Here is a 15338-nt window from a genome sequence, read left to right on the forward strand (position 1 = left end):
CTTCTAACCAAATCAGTAAAATAGATAAGGATATTAAGATGAAGGTAATCCATTTCACACCACTCTTGCACATAAGTGTACAACTAATGTGAGAGATCAATCTTAAAAAATGCTATAGTTTGACAACAAAGCTTAATCAACAAGTTTCTTTCATTCAAATATAATGTGTTGTTGGTTTATTGAGCTTGTAGGAGTACAATTTGCACTTTAGATCTACAATGTAATCATTAAATTTCACCCACAAGAGTAAGTTTTTTCTTTATGAGATACCCAACCACAATTTAGAATCTTGATAAATCATAAAAAAAGTTACTAAACTAAGGCTTCCTAAGAAAATTTCATGATATTAGATTCATTTTAGCACACCCTTGACGAGATCTTAAAGATTTTACAATTTCATTGGCTTTACTAAATTAGAAGAAAATTAATGAATATTGTTCCTCATTAAAAGTAATATCCCATTTTGATTACAATCTTGAGTGTTTTACAATTTCATTGCCTATATTAATATTAAAAGAAAATCAATGTATCTTGTTCCTCACTAAATGCCATTATATCTCTTAAAGATTTCTAATTTTTTTAGTATTCTTCTTTTTTTTCCTTTTAAGTGGAGGAATATATTTTGGTTCACTTTGGGTTCCTTTTCTTTGTATGAAAAAATAAAATTCTTTTTTTCGATGTTCTGAATTAAATTTGATGATTCATTTGTTTTTTTATAAAAAAGTTTATTAAAAAAATCATTATGTCAAATTAGTAGTGGGACAACCATAACTAATTGCTATTCGCTAATACAAAATGAATCCTCAATATTATTACTTGAAAACGATACCACTTGTATGGTAGTGAGTAAAGGGGGAATCTTTCACTCCTGTGAGCTACATCTATCATAACTTAGTTTTCAAACTAGTAGTGGGGACAAGCATCACTAATTGCTATTTGCTAATACAAAATGACTCCTCAATGTTATTACTTGGAAATGATACTACCTGTATAGTGGTAAGTAAAGGGGGAAGCTTTCACTCTTGTGAGGTACCTCTAGGTCTTAGATCATCAATATTTTTCCTTATATCTGAAAAAGATGAGCTCTTAAGAAAATAAACGCAATTACATGAATAAATAATTTTTATAATCAATTAAGTGCTTAACCTAATTTTTATAATCAATTAAGAACTTAACCTATTTCTCTTATATAAATAATTAATTTTATTCCTTCCTTTTAATTAAGTCGATGGATTTTTATGGTGAGGCTTTGCCTCACAACACTTTAGATAGATTCATCGGCCGCCACGTAATCTAGTGATAATGTCCCGCCTTCTCTGTCTGGCTACAAGCGTTCAGATCTTCGCCTGCTTCTCAATGTTTTGGGTGCTCCTTTAGCCCCTGTGCCTATCAGTGGTGATCCTCTTCCTCATCTGAGTATTAAAGACACTCCCATTGTAAGAAATCCTATGCTTTTTTTCATTCCCTTTGCCCAAGTCGTTTTCACGTTTACTGTATTTGCAACCAAATTAGCCCATTTGGTAGCTTGAAAATTTGTTTGGCACTTATTATCTTGATCAAACATGCTATGGGTTGAGGTTTGTAGTGGAGAATGATGGTAATAATTTATGAAGACAGATTAAAGTAGAAGTATAAGACAATAAAATAGGTTTTCATAAACAAGGAGTTAATGTTGAGGCACCCGGATTTGATTTTATTTTGAGGTGAATCACAGGGCTCGCCCTAATTCCATGCATAATAGGCACCCGTCTACTCATGGTGAGAGGTTTGCAGCTACAAGTAAGGTTGAAATCCAAAGGGGTTAGCTGGTTGTGCTCCTGCAAATGGATCGATATGCCAAATCTAACATGCTGCCCAGGGCTGGGACCTAAACATTACTCACCCTTTACCCTTGGTATTGTTTCAAAAAATATGTAGGAGGGTTTGATATCTAGTTGGGGAAAGAAGTGATTTTGTTAAATGTCTATGAGTTTGAGATTTCACATATTATTTCTTTGGATTGTGATAAATGTGGAGAGATATAATCTGGAAACATGTGATTTAATGTCCAGGGACATGAGTTTGATGTTTCGTTTCTCCTTTCTCTCTGAAGTTCGATTGAACGATTTTGTTGAAAACCATTATTATTTATGCAGGAAACCTCATCTGCCCAATATATCTTGCAACAATATATAGCAGCCTCTGGAGGTGCTTGGTATCAAAGCTCAATCCAGAATGCATATGCTATGGGAAAGGTGAAGATGTTGGCATCTGAATATGAAACAACTACAAAAGAAACAAAGAATCGTAATTGCTCTAGAGAAGTAGAGACTGGTGGCTTTGTATTATGGTAGATGATGCCTGATATGTGGTATGTGGAGCTTGCAGTTGGAGGCAGCAAAGTGCATGTAGGGAGCAATGGGAAGCTAGTTTGGAGACACACATCGTGGCTTGGTGCTCATGCCACAAAAGGACCTGTTAGGCCTTTGTGTAGGGCTCTTCATGTCCAAATACTAGGCCTATCTTTTCTTTACTTTGAATTATAATACACACATATATATCTGTGTGTGTGTTTCTTCAATTTATTGGTGTTTTGTGTGTGTTTTTCTTCAATTTATTGGTGTTTGCACTGGCCAGAGGCACACGTCTAAATCTTACTTTACTTCAAGTACATTTCAGGGGGGTTATGGAATTTCTTTCAATTTTCCTCCTTTTAATAGATTCAGTTTTTTCACTCAGGCCATATTTGATTTTAGGTTATGATCTATTTCTTTAATTTTTGACGACTCTTAGGTAGGTGCTAAAAGTTGAAAATAATTAATATTATTTTGTATTAATGGAGAAAATGGTTACATAGTTGTAACGTATCTCCCTAGTTTAGGATTAGTTCGTAGAGTTTAGGGGTTTGGTTGCAACTTCCTAATTCCTAGTATTGTATTTAATGATGTAAACTTTCATTAATGAATAATAGAGTATACGAGAGTGATCTCTATTTTCCGAGTGTAGTCTCCAGGTGTAGGCCTCACCTGTGAGCTACATCTCCTTCTTTTTCAATTCTGTTCACATTTTATCTTGGTATCAAAGCTCAAATTGGGTGAGCCTGATCTTGTATCACCTCTAGTGACTGAAGTGCCTTTGTGGCCAGTTTGCCTTGTGGCAGAATTACCTGTGTGGTTTGAGGTGCCTCTGTGGCCGCGTGTACACAAGGAGCTTTGTGCTCAATTGATCAGGTCGATTCTAGAACACCTGGCTCGGACTGGATGTTTTTTTTTTCTAAGTAGAAACGAGATTGGCGCACTTTTCGCGCTGACAGTAGCGCCAGGAAGGGAAATTGGCGTGACTGTTCGTTTATTAATCGCGCCAGAGCACCAGAACACCCGATTGGTGTGGAAAATCATGGAAAAATTGCGGAAAAATCCTTGGCGCTATTTTTTTCGCTCGGGAACGCGCCAATACGCACGGGGATGCACCAATATGACTCGCCAATCTACCTTCAAGGAGATCTGTGGGAAGCATCATCTTCGTTTGGTGATTTGCAAAGGGAGTAGATCGGATAAGTTGCAGATCTATCCAGGAGAGGCAGATCAGATCAATTTTTGATTAGATCAATTTTCTAGTTGTATTGAAAAACAACGGATTTGCTCATCGGAGCACAACTGATTTTGCTGAGTTGTCAGATATTGGCGGATCTGAATCGGTGACAGATCGATTTGAAAGGTATCATTTTTTTTGTTATTGTTGGGTAGATTCATTTCTTAAATCTGATCAGAATGAGTAATACGATGGAATCTTACCTCCATGAGTCTGGCAAACTCGATGGATCTAACTTCACGAACTGGAAGTTTAAGATCCAGACCTTGCTTGAAGGTGCTAATGCTTGGTCCATAGTTACAGGTGATGAGCAGAGGGTGAATGCGGGGGGGAAGGAGCAAGACTGGGATAAGATATAAAACAATGCGAAAGTTTTGCTGAAAATGTCCATGAAGGACAACGTTATCCCACACATCAGAGACTGTAAAACGTCCGCGGAGATCTGGACGAAGATCAAAACTCTGTATCAGACCCAGAACATAAGTCGAGTTATGGCACTTAAAAGCAAGCTATTTTCAATGAGGATGAATGAAAATGATACTGTTGCTGCATTTGTTGCGCGAATCAAAGATGTAAAAGATGCATTGGGGAACATCGGAGAGGCGGTGTCTGACCCTGATCTTGTCTCAATCACACTGAACAAGATGCGAGATGAATTTCAGATGTTCATCACTGGTTTGGCGGTAAGGGAGAAAGCGCCCACATTTGATGATCTGACAGGGATCTTGCTGCAAGAGGAGGAGCGGCGGCAGAACTTGAACCCCTAGAGTGATGATCTTGCACTGATGGCGAAATGACGACCATTCAGAGGGAAGTAGCCACAACAGCAAGCATAGCAGAAAGGAGGAACATCGTAGAAGCGTCCACATAAAGGTATTATTGCAAATAATTTCGTAAAGAAATGTTATTATTGTGGAAAAAATGGCCATATATAGAGTGTATTCTTTAAGAAGTAGGCTGATGATGCAAAGAGGAAGCAGGCAAAGCACAGAGGATACTTTGCTAAAGATGATGTTGAAGAAGATAAAGATTTCAGTCATGAATTTTGACTTTTCATAGTCGACCATGCCCTTTCAGCATCTGATGAGGACGATATATGGTATGTTGATTCCGGAGCATCCTCTCACATGACAGGTAAAAAGGAATTTTTTGATAGTCTTGAGGAAAGTACATATGGATCAAAAATCTATTTAGGAGATGATAGTGGATACAAGATTAAAGGTTATGGGGTTATTCTAGTCAAGTTACCAAATGGAAAAATTAGTCATCTTCAGAATGTTTTATATGTACCTGGAATTAAGAAAAATCTGATATCAGTATCCATGATAACTGATAAAGATATATGCAAGTCGAGTTCTTCAAGACTCATTGTGTGATAAAGGATTGCAGGGAAGAAATAGTTGCAACAAACGTGCGAGTTGGAAGCCTATACAGACTAGATGTAAAGAGTATATCAAAGCGAGCCATGGTTGTAGGAGGATCGACAGCCGAACAACCCTGGCATCAGAGATTCAGTCACTTGAATTTGCAGGACTTCATGTTATTGCAGAAGAAAGGTATGGTTGAGGGGCTCCCTATCTTTCGTAATATTCAGTTAAATTGTGATGGATGTGCCTTAGGTAAAATGCGTAGAGAACAGTTTCCTATGCATGATAGGAGGAAGGAAACATATATTTTAGAACTAGTGCACACTGATATATGCGGACCTATGCAGACAAGGTCGCTAGGTGGAGCATATTATTTTTTGCTATTTACTGATGACTGCACTAGATACTCATGGGTTTATTTTGTGAGTAAGAAAAGTCAGACTTTCCAATGTTTTAGAGAACTTAAAATCTTGGTGGAAAAACAGTTTGGTAAGACTATAAAGATTCTCTGTTCTGATCAAGGGGGAGAATACAAGCTAGTGGAATTCATGAAATTCTGCAAATCTCACGGGATTGTTCAACAGTTTACAGTGCCACACACACCACAGCAGAATGGAGTCGCAGAATGAAAAAACAGAACCTTAGTGGAGTACGCAAGGAGCATGTTACAAGGTAAGGATCTATCTAAAAGCTTTTGGGAAGAGGCTATTAACACTTTTGTATATTTGAAGAACAGAAGTCCTATCAGGTATCTTAGCTTCAAAACCCCTTTTGAAGCTCTATATGGATTTAAACCAGCAGTAAATCATCTAAGAGTATTTGGGTCAAAAGCATTTGCCCATATACCCAAAGCTGAGAGGAAGAAACTAGATCCCAAAGCCGTTAAATGCATCTTTGTTGGTTATGGCACAGGATTTAAAGCATATAAATTGTTCAATCCTGAGACTCATAAGATATTTGCAAGCGTGGATGTAGTGTTTCATGAACAAGTACAAGAAGGGAAATATGACATTAGTGATGATTGGCACATTCCATTATTGATGGATGAAAGTAGCGATGATGAAAGAGAGCAAGAGCAGAAAGAAGAATAGGAAAAAGGTGATAAAGAAAGCCCATTTAGAGCTGACAAATTTGAGGTAAGTCCCCTACCAAGGACATCTAGTAGGAGGACTCAAGTACCATTAAAATTGAGAGACTATGCTTTGATGTCAAATGTTTTGAACATTGTAGAACCCTCTAATTAAGCTAGTCAATTTAAGGAGTGGAGAGCTGCAATGAATGAAGAGATGGAATCAATTCTTAGAAATGACACTTGGGATTTAGTTGAACTGCCTAAGAATAAAACACCCACAGGATGTAAATGGCTATTTAAACCAAAAATGAATGCAGATGGAAGTATAGAGAAATTAAAAGCTAGGTTGGTTGCAAAAGGATATTCACATCAGGAAGGTATAGATTTTGATGATACTTTTGCACCTGTAGCAAAGTTAAATACAATCAGAATGGTTATTGCTTTAGCTACTAAATATAATTGGGAATTACGCCAGCTTGATGTCAAATCTACATTTTTAAATGGTGAATTAAAAGAGGAAATTTACTTAGTACAACCAGAAGGGTTTGTAAAGCAGTGGCAGGAACATCTTGTTTGCAGATTGAAAAAGGCTTTATATGGTTTAAAACAAGCACCCAGGTCTTGGTATGAAAAGGTTGATTCTTTCTTTTTAGAGTATGGCTTTCATAGAAGTTTGAATGACCCAAATTTGTATACCAAGTACAATAAGCAGGGGCAGATTATTCTCATTTCTTTGTATGTAGATGACATGATTATAGCAGGAGATGCAGATGATTTAATCAGAGGAATCAAAAGGCTTATGGCACAAGTTTTTGAGATGAAAGACCTTGGAAGACTTCATTCCTGTCTCGGATTAGAAGTATGCAGAGATACTGGGCAAACTTTTCTTACCCAAGGGAAGTATGCCAGAAATCTATTAGAAACGTTTGGTATGGATCAGTGTAGATCAGCAGCGACACCATTGCAGCAGAATCTGAAGTTGAGCAGTGATGATGGCACTAAAGAGGTTGATGCTACAATGTAATGACAGCTGGTTGGCAGCTGGATATATCTTACAACAACCAGACCTGACTTAGCATACTCTGTTAGTGTGTTGAGCCAATTCATGTCAAAACCGCTTGAAAGTCACTGGGTAGCAGTGAAAAGTGTGTTGAGGTACCTTTGTGGTATTGTTAATTATGGCATTTTATACACTGACGCATCTGATGTTATTCTAGCAGGTTTTTCAGATTCAGACTGGGCAGGTAACTTGGATGATCAAAGGTCCATCACAGGTTATGCATTCAGCATAGGATTCGGGGTCATAGCATGGAGCAGAAAGAAACAGAGTACTGTAGCCTTGTCTTCATCTGAAGCTGAGTATCAAGCATTGTGTGCAGTGACATGTGAAGCGATATGGTTGAAAAGGCTTCTCAAAGATGCAGGAAAAGAACAGAAGAATTCCATTTCCATCGAAAGCAACAACCAGAGTACCATTAAATTGGCATATAATCCAGTATTTCACAAAAACACCAAGCATATAGACACTCAGTTCCATTTTGTTAGAGAGAAAATACAGTCAAAAGAAATTACTGTTGAATATTGTAAAACTTGTGACAATTTGGCTGATATTTTTACAAAGCCACTAGCACATGTGAAATTTGAATTGTTTAGAAGGATGCTAGGAGTCCAGGAGAACCCTTTCTCCATTAATGGGGGGTGTTAGGGTCCCACCCTAACCCCCTGATTTATGTAATGGGATCACATCATAATTAAGAGTCAATAAAGCCCATATTAATAATTGTAAGTGGTTAATCCGCAATTAATGACATAATCACAGTTAGTTGCAAATGGGCCATAGTATTAGATAGGTGGTATTAATAAAACCCACGGTATTGGCCCGTGGTATTGCATGTATGAGTCATATATAAAGGATAGAGACTCCCTGCGAGGAGCATCATGTCTTATTTTGTAGTCGAGCTCTGCTCTATTGGAGGTTGCCCCCTCGAAGGGGCAAGTGAACATTACTCTCTGAATAATAAAATCATTGCTATTCTATGTTCTGGGTATATTTTCTTCGCATATTCTATATTTGGGTATCATTTTGCAGGTTAAGAGCATAACAAGTTATATCAGAGCACTTTCCAGGGCCAGTGGGATCTCCATTTCTTAGCAAATTTTTTTTTGGCTAGAGACGTGTTCCGGCGTCTTTAAACCACGGGATCTGTCGTTGAGCGCATAAACCTGCAGATTTGGGGAGGCATGCACGTAGGAAATACAAGAGGTGGTCACGTCTGTTGGACTCCCTTGTAACCCCTGTGGGTACCCCTTCGAGTAGTAGCGCATTAGACAGAACCGCGCACGGATTGTCTTCCACGTACCCTTTGGGTATATCAGAAGCCTCGTAGGCTCCCTTGAAACCTCGCCATAGATAAAATGTGGGCCGTCTTGCGGCTACAGTACACCAAGAACAGCACTCGGGGAGATTACTCGCTCGTACGATAGGGTAGTCGGGTTGTACGACTAAGGGTACAGTCGATCCTCCTTAGTTAGAGCCCTGAAACATTGGGCCGAGTACTACTTCTAGACCCTTATGTATATTGTGATATGTAGCACCTGACACTCCTCAAGACCATAGTTCCCTTTTCTATCGGGGGATCACATAGCATCTCTTCCAGATCCGCCTGTGCAAAGGGGTGCAGCAGCAGCAGACATCAATCCCGCAGTCTCGAGTTCACAGATCAGCCATTCTGATCTATTAGATCCATTAGATCCACAGAAGTAGTCTGTTCTGCCATCAGATCCGCCATTCAGATCTCTCAGATCCACTAGATCGGAGTTGTTGTGAAGGGTTCCTATACCGGGGTATAATTTTCGCAGGACTTTTGGCCGCAAAGAGTCTGAGATCTTTCGGGGTGCTTATTGGTGATCTAGCCCATCAGAATCAGGATGACGAGCTGAGCACGGTGGTACCATTCACTTCTTAGTGAAAATTTTTAGGCAGTCCCAATTTAAAAAAAAATCCGGTTGGTGTATGGTAGAAACTAGAGCTCAAGCGATGGCCAATGAAAGGATGGACAAACTTGAAGAATCAATGCACAACCTCCACCTTCAACTTATCGGACTATGTAGCATGGTCGAGAAAATAGTCCCAAAGGGTAAGGAGCAAGCCCACGAGGAGGAGTATAATGGCACTGAACACAATGAGGGTGAGTCTAGCCACTCTCCTCACGTCTAGCACACCCACCCACCACCCAGTCAGTGACCTCCCAAGTTGGATATGCATAAATTTGACGGGTCTCACCCGTCGGCATGGATAGCACAAATGGAGTAGTATTTCAAATTGAATCACATCTTCGATGATGCGACTCAGCTTATGTTGGGGAGCATGTACTTGGACAATGAAAGGTGGCAATGGTGGGAATGGCATCAGCGTTGCACTGGACCTTTTAAGACTTGGACCAAATTCACCAAAGCTCTTCAAGATCGCTTTGACCAGGAATCATCTTTTTTGGGTCGTCTTACTAAGCTCCGACAGACTGGTACATCGGATGAATATATTACAGCTTTTGAAGCCTTAGCCTTCCGCACTTGGGGTCTCTCAGATGTGTTCTACAAGGAATGTTTTATCAGTGATCTTAAAGAAGCTATCAAAGCCCAAGTCCTACTACACCACCCTCCCACATGGACGGAGGCTTGCAAGGTAGCTCATAATGTGGAATGTGCATTAGCAGCCCAATACAGTCACCCAAATTTCTTCGCTAAAGGTCGCCCCACACAGGCTCACAACACGACTCAACCACTTAAGGTCCAAAAGCTGTCACCTGCAGAAATGGCCGAAAGAAGAAAGCAAGGCCTATGTTACTACTGTGATGAAAAATACTCCCCAGGCCATAAATGCAAGGAGCCCAAATTTTTTCAAATTGATGCCACTGACTACAGCTCAACAGAGGAAGATCCACCACTGGAGGAACAGGAGCCGCTAGAAGAAGACAACCAAAAGGACAAGGTCTCTGACGAACCAATTATTTCGTTGCATGCTTTGGCAGGGATTTCTTCCCCTCAAACTCTCAAAATTAGAGGTTTTATTAAACATCGCCCAGTAGTAGTCTTGATTGATAGTGGAAGTACACATAATTTCATCCATCAAAAAGTCGCAGAAGTAGTGCATTGTTTTGTACGAGCAGTTTCTAACTTCCGAGTTCAAATTGCGGATGAAGGCACAATGAACTGTGAAGGCCGCTATGAAAATGTCAAACTTCAAATGGGGGATTATCAATTGAAAACCCACATGTTTGCCATACACATGGGGGTTTGCGACATTTTCCTCGGCACTGAATGGCTCTGCACTCTTGGGCCAATCACAATGGATTTCCAGGAGTTATATATGAGTTTTAAGCAGAACAAATACACACATACCCTCCGTGGACTCCAGGCGGGAGCCCCCTCTATCATCAGCTCGCATAGGATGGAAAAATTGTTAAAAAAGGGAAATCATGGAGTTGTAGCTCAATTTAATGCCATCTAGGCAGTCGAAACAAAGCCTCTACCAATTCATCCTGAGATGCAACAGATTTTAAAAAACCATCTGCCGGCCTTTGACAAGCCTCATGAGCTTCCACCCTCGCGAGGGGAACATGATCATAGCATCACCTTGGTTCCAGGGGCCCAACCACCAAATGTGTGCCCATACAGATATCCGTTCACCCAAAAGAATGAAATAGAAAAAATCATCAAGGAACTTTTGGAAGAAGGTGTCATTTGTCCCAGCATTAGTCCTTATTCATCCGCAGTGGTCATGGTGCTCAAGAAAGATGGGGAGTGGCGGATGTGTCCCGACTTCAGGGCCCTCAATATGTTGACAGTCAAAGATAAATTTCGCATCCTGGTGGTTGATGATTTGATGGATGAACTCAATGGGGCTCAATTCTTCACTAAGCTGGATCTTCGCTTAGGCTACCACCAAATTCACATGAAGGAAGTCGACATCCCCAAGACTGCTTTCAGAACTCATGAAGGCCATTATGAATTCCTGGTCATGCCATTTGGTCTTTGTAATGCCCCCTCTACTTTTCAGAGCCTTATGAACCACATTCTCAAACCATATCTCAGGAAATTTGTCCTTGTTTTCTTCGATGGCATCCTCATCTATAGTTGCACTTGGGCCGCATATCTTCAGCATGTAGATCTACTCTTGCAACTACTCCGCAAGCATAAATTATTTGTCAAGATGTCCAAGTGTTCGTTTGGCATGGCAGAAGTAGAGTATTTGGGCCACATTGTGGGGCGTGAAGGTGTCAAGGTGGACCCCAAAAAGATCCAGGCAATGCAAGAATGGCCTCAACCTAAGACCTTGAAGAGCTTGAGAGGATTTTTGGGTCTCACAGGCTATTATCATAAATTTGTTCGCAACTATGGTTGCATAGCGAAGCCCCTCACCCAACTCCTAAAGAAAAATTCATTCTTCTGGAATGAGGAAGCACAACAGGCCTTTACAGCTCTAAAAAATGCCATGTGTTCCACTCCAGTCTTAGCACTACCTGACTTCACCAAATCTTTTGTCATCGAATGTGATGCTTCGGGTACAGGTATTGGGGTAGTCTTAATGCAGGAAGGGCGACTGTTGGCCTTCACAAGCCAACAACTCAGTGGGAGGAATCTGGGCCAATCTACCTACGAGAAGGAAATGATGGCCATCTTACATGCAGTCGAGACATGGCGACCTTACTTATTGGGGCGATGTTTCCAAATCTGCACAGATCATCACAGTCTTAAATATTTTTTGGAGCAACGCCTATCCTCCCCACAACAAAATAAATGGATAGCCAAAATGCTAGGATATGATTATGAGATCATTTACAGGAAAGGGAAAGACAATAGTGTAGCAGATGCATTATCTCGCCAATTTGAGGAGGAAAGTACTCTGCTAGAAATTTCCCTCCCCATTCCAGAATGGATTGAAGAGGCTCGCAGGGAATGGTTTTCACACCCCGGGCTCTCCCAACTCATTTCTCAATTGTAGGTAGATCCAAATTCGACCAAGGGCTACTCGTGGCAGGATGACATTCGTCGCTACAAGGACAGAGTCGTAATATCACCAACATCCACCCTCAAAAGTCGCATTTTGGCAGAATTGCACTCATCTCCCATTGCAGGACATTCGGGCTTTCAGAAGACGTATGCTCGCACCAGAAGATCATTTTTTTGGACAGGCATGAAAAAGGACATCCTTATTTTCGTAGCAGAATGTGATGTCTATCAACGCCACAAAGGTGAAACTGTCAACACACCAAGCACATTACAACCAGTGCCCATTCCGGCATCAATTTGGACGGAGGTTTCTATGGATTTCATTACAGGTCTTCCAAAGTCAGGGAACAAGTCAGTCATCATGGTGGTTGTGGACCGACTGTCGAAGTATGCTCATTTCTGCGCGCTACCCCACCAGTTTACACCAAATTTGGTTGCTCAATCTTTCATGGATCAGATCTTCAAATTGCATGGCATGCCCACTTCTATTGTGTCCGACCGCGACCCGATCTTCACCAGTAATTTTTGGCAGGAACTCTTCAGAATACAAGGCACTCAACTCAAACTCAGTACTTCCTATCATCCGCAAATAGATGGTCAAACCGAAGCCGTCAACAAATGTCTAGAAACCTACCTTAGGTGTTTCACTTCAGAAAAGCAACACATTTGGGTACAGTGGTTACCTCTGGCTGAATGGTGGTATAACACCAACTATCATGCCACCACCAAAATGACTCCCTATGAAGCAGTATATGGTCAACTCCCACCTTCACCTACTTCGTATCTCAAGGGATGCTCAAAAGTACAAGCAGTGGATCAACTCCTACAACACCGCGTAACCATGCTCGCCCATCTTCGAGCAAATCTTCATCAAGCTCAGAACTGCATGAAGCAACAGGTAGACCAACATTGCTCAGAGCGCCAATTTCAAGAAGGGGATAAGGTCTTTTTACGACTACAACCATATAAGCAAACATCACTCAAGGACAAGGGGTGTCAGAAACTCTCTCCCAAATTCTACGGACCATATCAAGTACTTCAGCGCATTGGAGAAGTGGCCTACAAGTTGACCTTTCCACCTACTGCAAAAATCCATCCAGTTTTCCATGTCTCATGCCTCAAGAAAGTGATTGGGAACAATTGTAAAATTCAGACCAGTCTACCTGAATTGGACGAAGAAGGGTCCATCTGGCTTCAACCCGAACAGGTCCTAGACACACGAGACAAGCAACTGTGTGGCTGCATGATTAAGGAAGTCCTCGTCAAATGGAAAGACACCTCTCTGGAAGATGCAACTTGGGAACCAGCCACTATTCTTCAGCACTTTCCACAGCTTCAGCCTTGAGGACAAGGCTCGTCTTAAGGGGGAGGGCATGTTAGGGTCCCACCCTAACCCCCTTATTTATGTAATGGGATCACGTCATAGTCAAGAGTCAATAAAGCCCATATTAATAATTGTAAGTGGTTAATCTGCAATTAATGACAGAACCACAGTTAGTTGCAAATGGGCCGTAGTATTAGATAGATGGTATTAATAAAACCCACGGTATTGGCCCGTGTTATTGCATGTATGAGTCATATATAAAGGATAGAGACTCCGTGCGAGGAGCATCATGTCTTATTTTGTAGTCGAGCTCTGCTCTATTGGAGGTTGCCCCCCTCGAAGAGGAAAGTGAACATTACTCTCTGAATAATAAAATCATTGCTATTCTGTGTTCTGGGTATCTTTTCTTCGCATATTCTGTATTTGGGTATCATTTTGCAGGTTAAGAGCATAACAGGGGGAGTTGAAAATAATTAATATTATTTTGTATCAATGGAGAAAATGGTTACATAGTTGTAACGTATCTCCCTAGTTTAGGATTAGTTCCTAGAGTTTAGGGGTTTGGTTGCAACTTCCTAATTCCTAGTATTGTATTTAATGATGTAATCTTTCATTGATGAATAAAGAGTGTACGAGAGTGATCTCTCTGTTCTGAGTGTAGTCTCCAGGTGCAGGCCTCACCTGTGAGCTACATCTCCTTCTTTTTCAATTATGTTCACATTTTATCTCTAAAACCTATGTTTCTTGTTGGTCTTTTGGTAGGAATGATTATTTTTGCAACTTGAACAAAATAGAACCTGATGGATCATGTGCTTAATATGTCCTAGATGTGTAGGATATCTTGAATATGTGTTTGATATTTGTAGCGAAATTGCCCACTACCTATTGCCAAATTTTAGTTTTCTTAGTGTTCAATTTTATCAGTGTTTCATCACCCAATTACCAAAGCCTACATTCATACTTATTTCTTGATAAAGTACAGAATCCACATTTTTCTGAATTTAGAAGTAATATTTATTCTTCAGTTCTGATTTGAATTAATAAATTCTGCGGTGTTCAAGTCCTGAAATCTTGTGTTTGGTTTAGGGCTTGGATCCGCAACCACTGCAACCATGTTTTCTGATGCTAGATGCATTGGAGAGAAGCAAATAAATGGGGAAGACTTCTTTGTTCTTAAGCTTTGTGCAGATCCATCAACCTTAAAGGCTAGAATTGATGGCCTTGCTGAGATTATCAAACATGTTCTCTTTGGCAATTTTAGCTAGAGAACTAGGCTTCTTGTCCATATGGAAGATTCTTATCTCACACAAATTCAATCTACTGGAGTTGATGATGTTTATTGGGAGACAATAATAAACTCATTTCTTGATGATTATAGACCTATAGAGGGAATGATGATAACTCATTCTGGCCACTCTGTTGTCACTCTCTTCAGATTCAGAGAAATAACAATGAGCCACAACGAAACTCGGATGGAAGAGGCTTGGATTATAGAGGAAGTTTTATTCAATGTGCCTAGATTATCCTTGGATTGCTTTATCCCTCCAGCAGACATAATGTGTGGTTCTGTCAGTGAAGCCTTTGAGTTGCCTCAAGAAAGAGGCAAATCCATGGCTGGGAGCAACCACAATAAGGTGACTGCATTGGAGAAACCTCAAGGAAAGGGTGATAACATCATTTGGAGAGTAGAAGTCGGACATTCTTCTATACTCAGTTTAACAAAAATCAGTTTGTAATTCTAGTGTTCTATTGAGACATTAACACTGTTTTTTTCCAAATATGACTTTCAAGGCCTTTCAAGCTGCCTCCAGGAGCCTCATGAGTTAACATGCAGATAATAAACCTTCATAGGTTGTGTCTCAGGGCTGGTAAATGTTTATACGTTGAATGCAGAAACTTTGGATGATTATGTTGGGTGGGATGTTGAACTCTTTCAAGCAGTGTACAATATCTGAGACATATAACTCTTTGTTTACTCACAGCTAATCCTATATGG

At 40.3% G+C, this 15338-nt stretch overlaps 1 pseudogene; it reads left to right on the top strand.

Moving 5' to 3' along the window:
- The window catches only part of LOC149217220 (uncharacterized), a 29126-nt pseudogene extending 14048 nt beyond the window's left edge, over window positions 1-15078 (top strand).
- Window positions 15079-15338: the final 260 nt, after the last annotated feature.

The sequence above is a fragment of the Pinus tabuliformis genome, chromosome 1_1, assembly GCF_031772625.1.
Source record: "Pinus tabuliformis cultivar Carrire ecotype Pingquan chromosome 1_1, CPIR1, whole genome shotgun sequence".
Lineage (NCBI taxonomy): Eukaryota > Viridiplantae > Streptophyta > Pinopsida > Pinales > Pinaceae > Pinus > Pinus tabuliformis.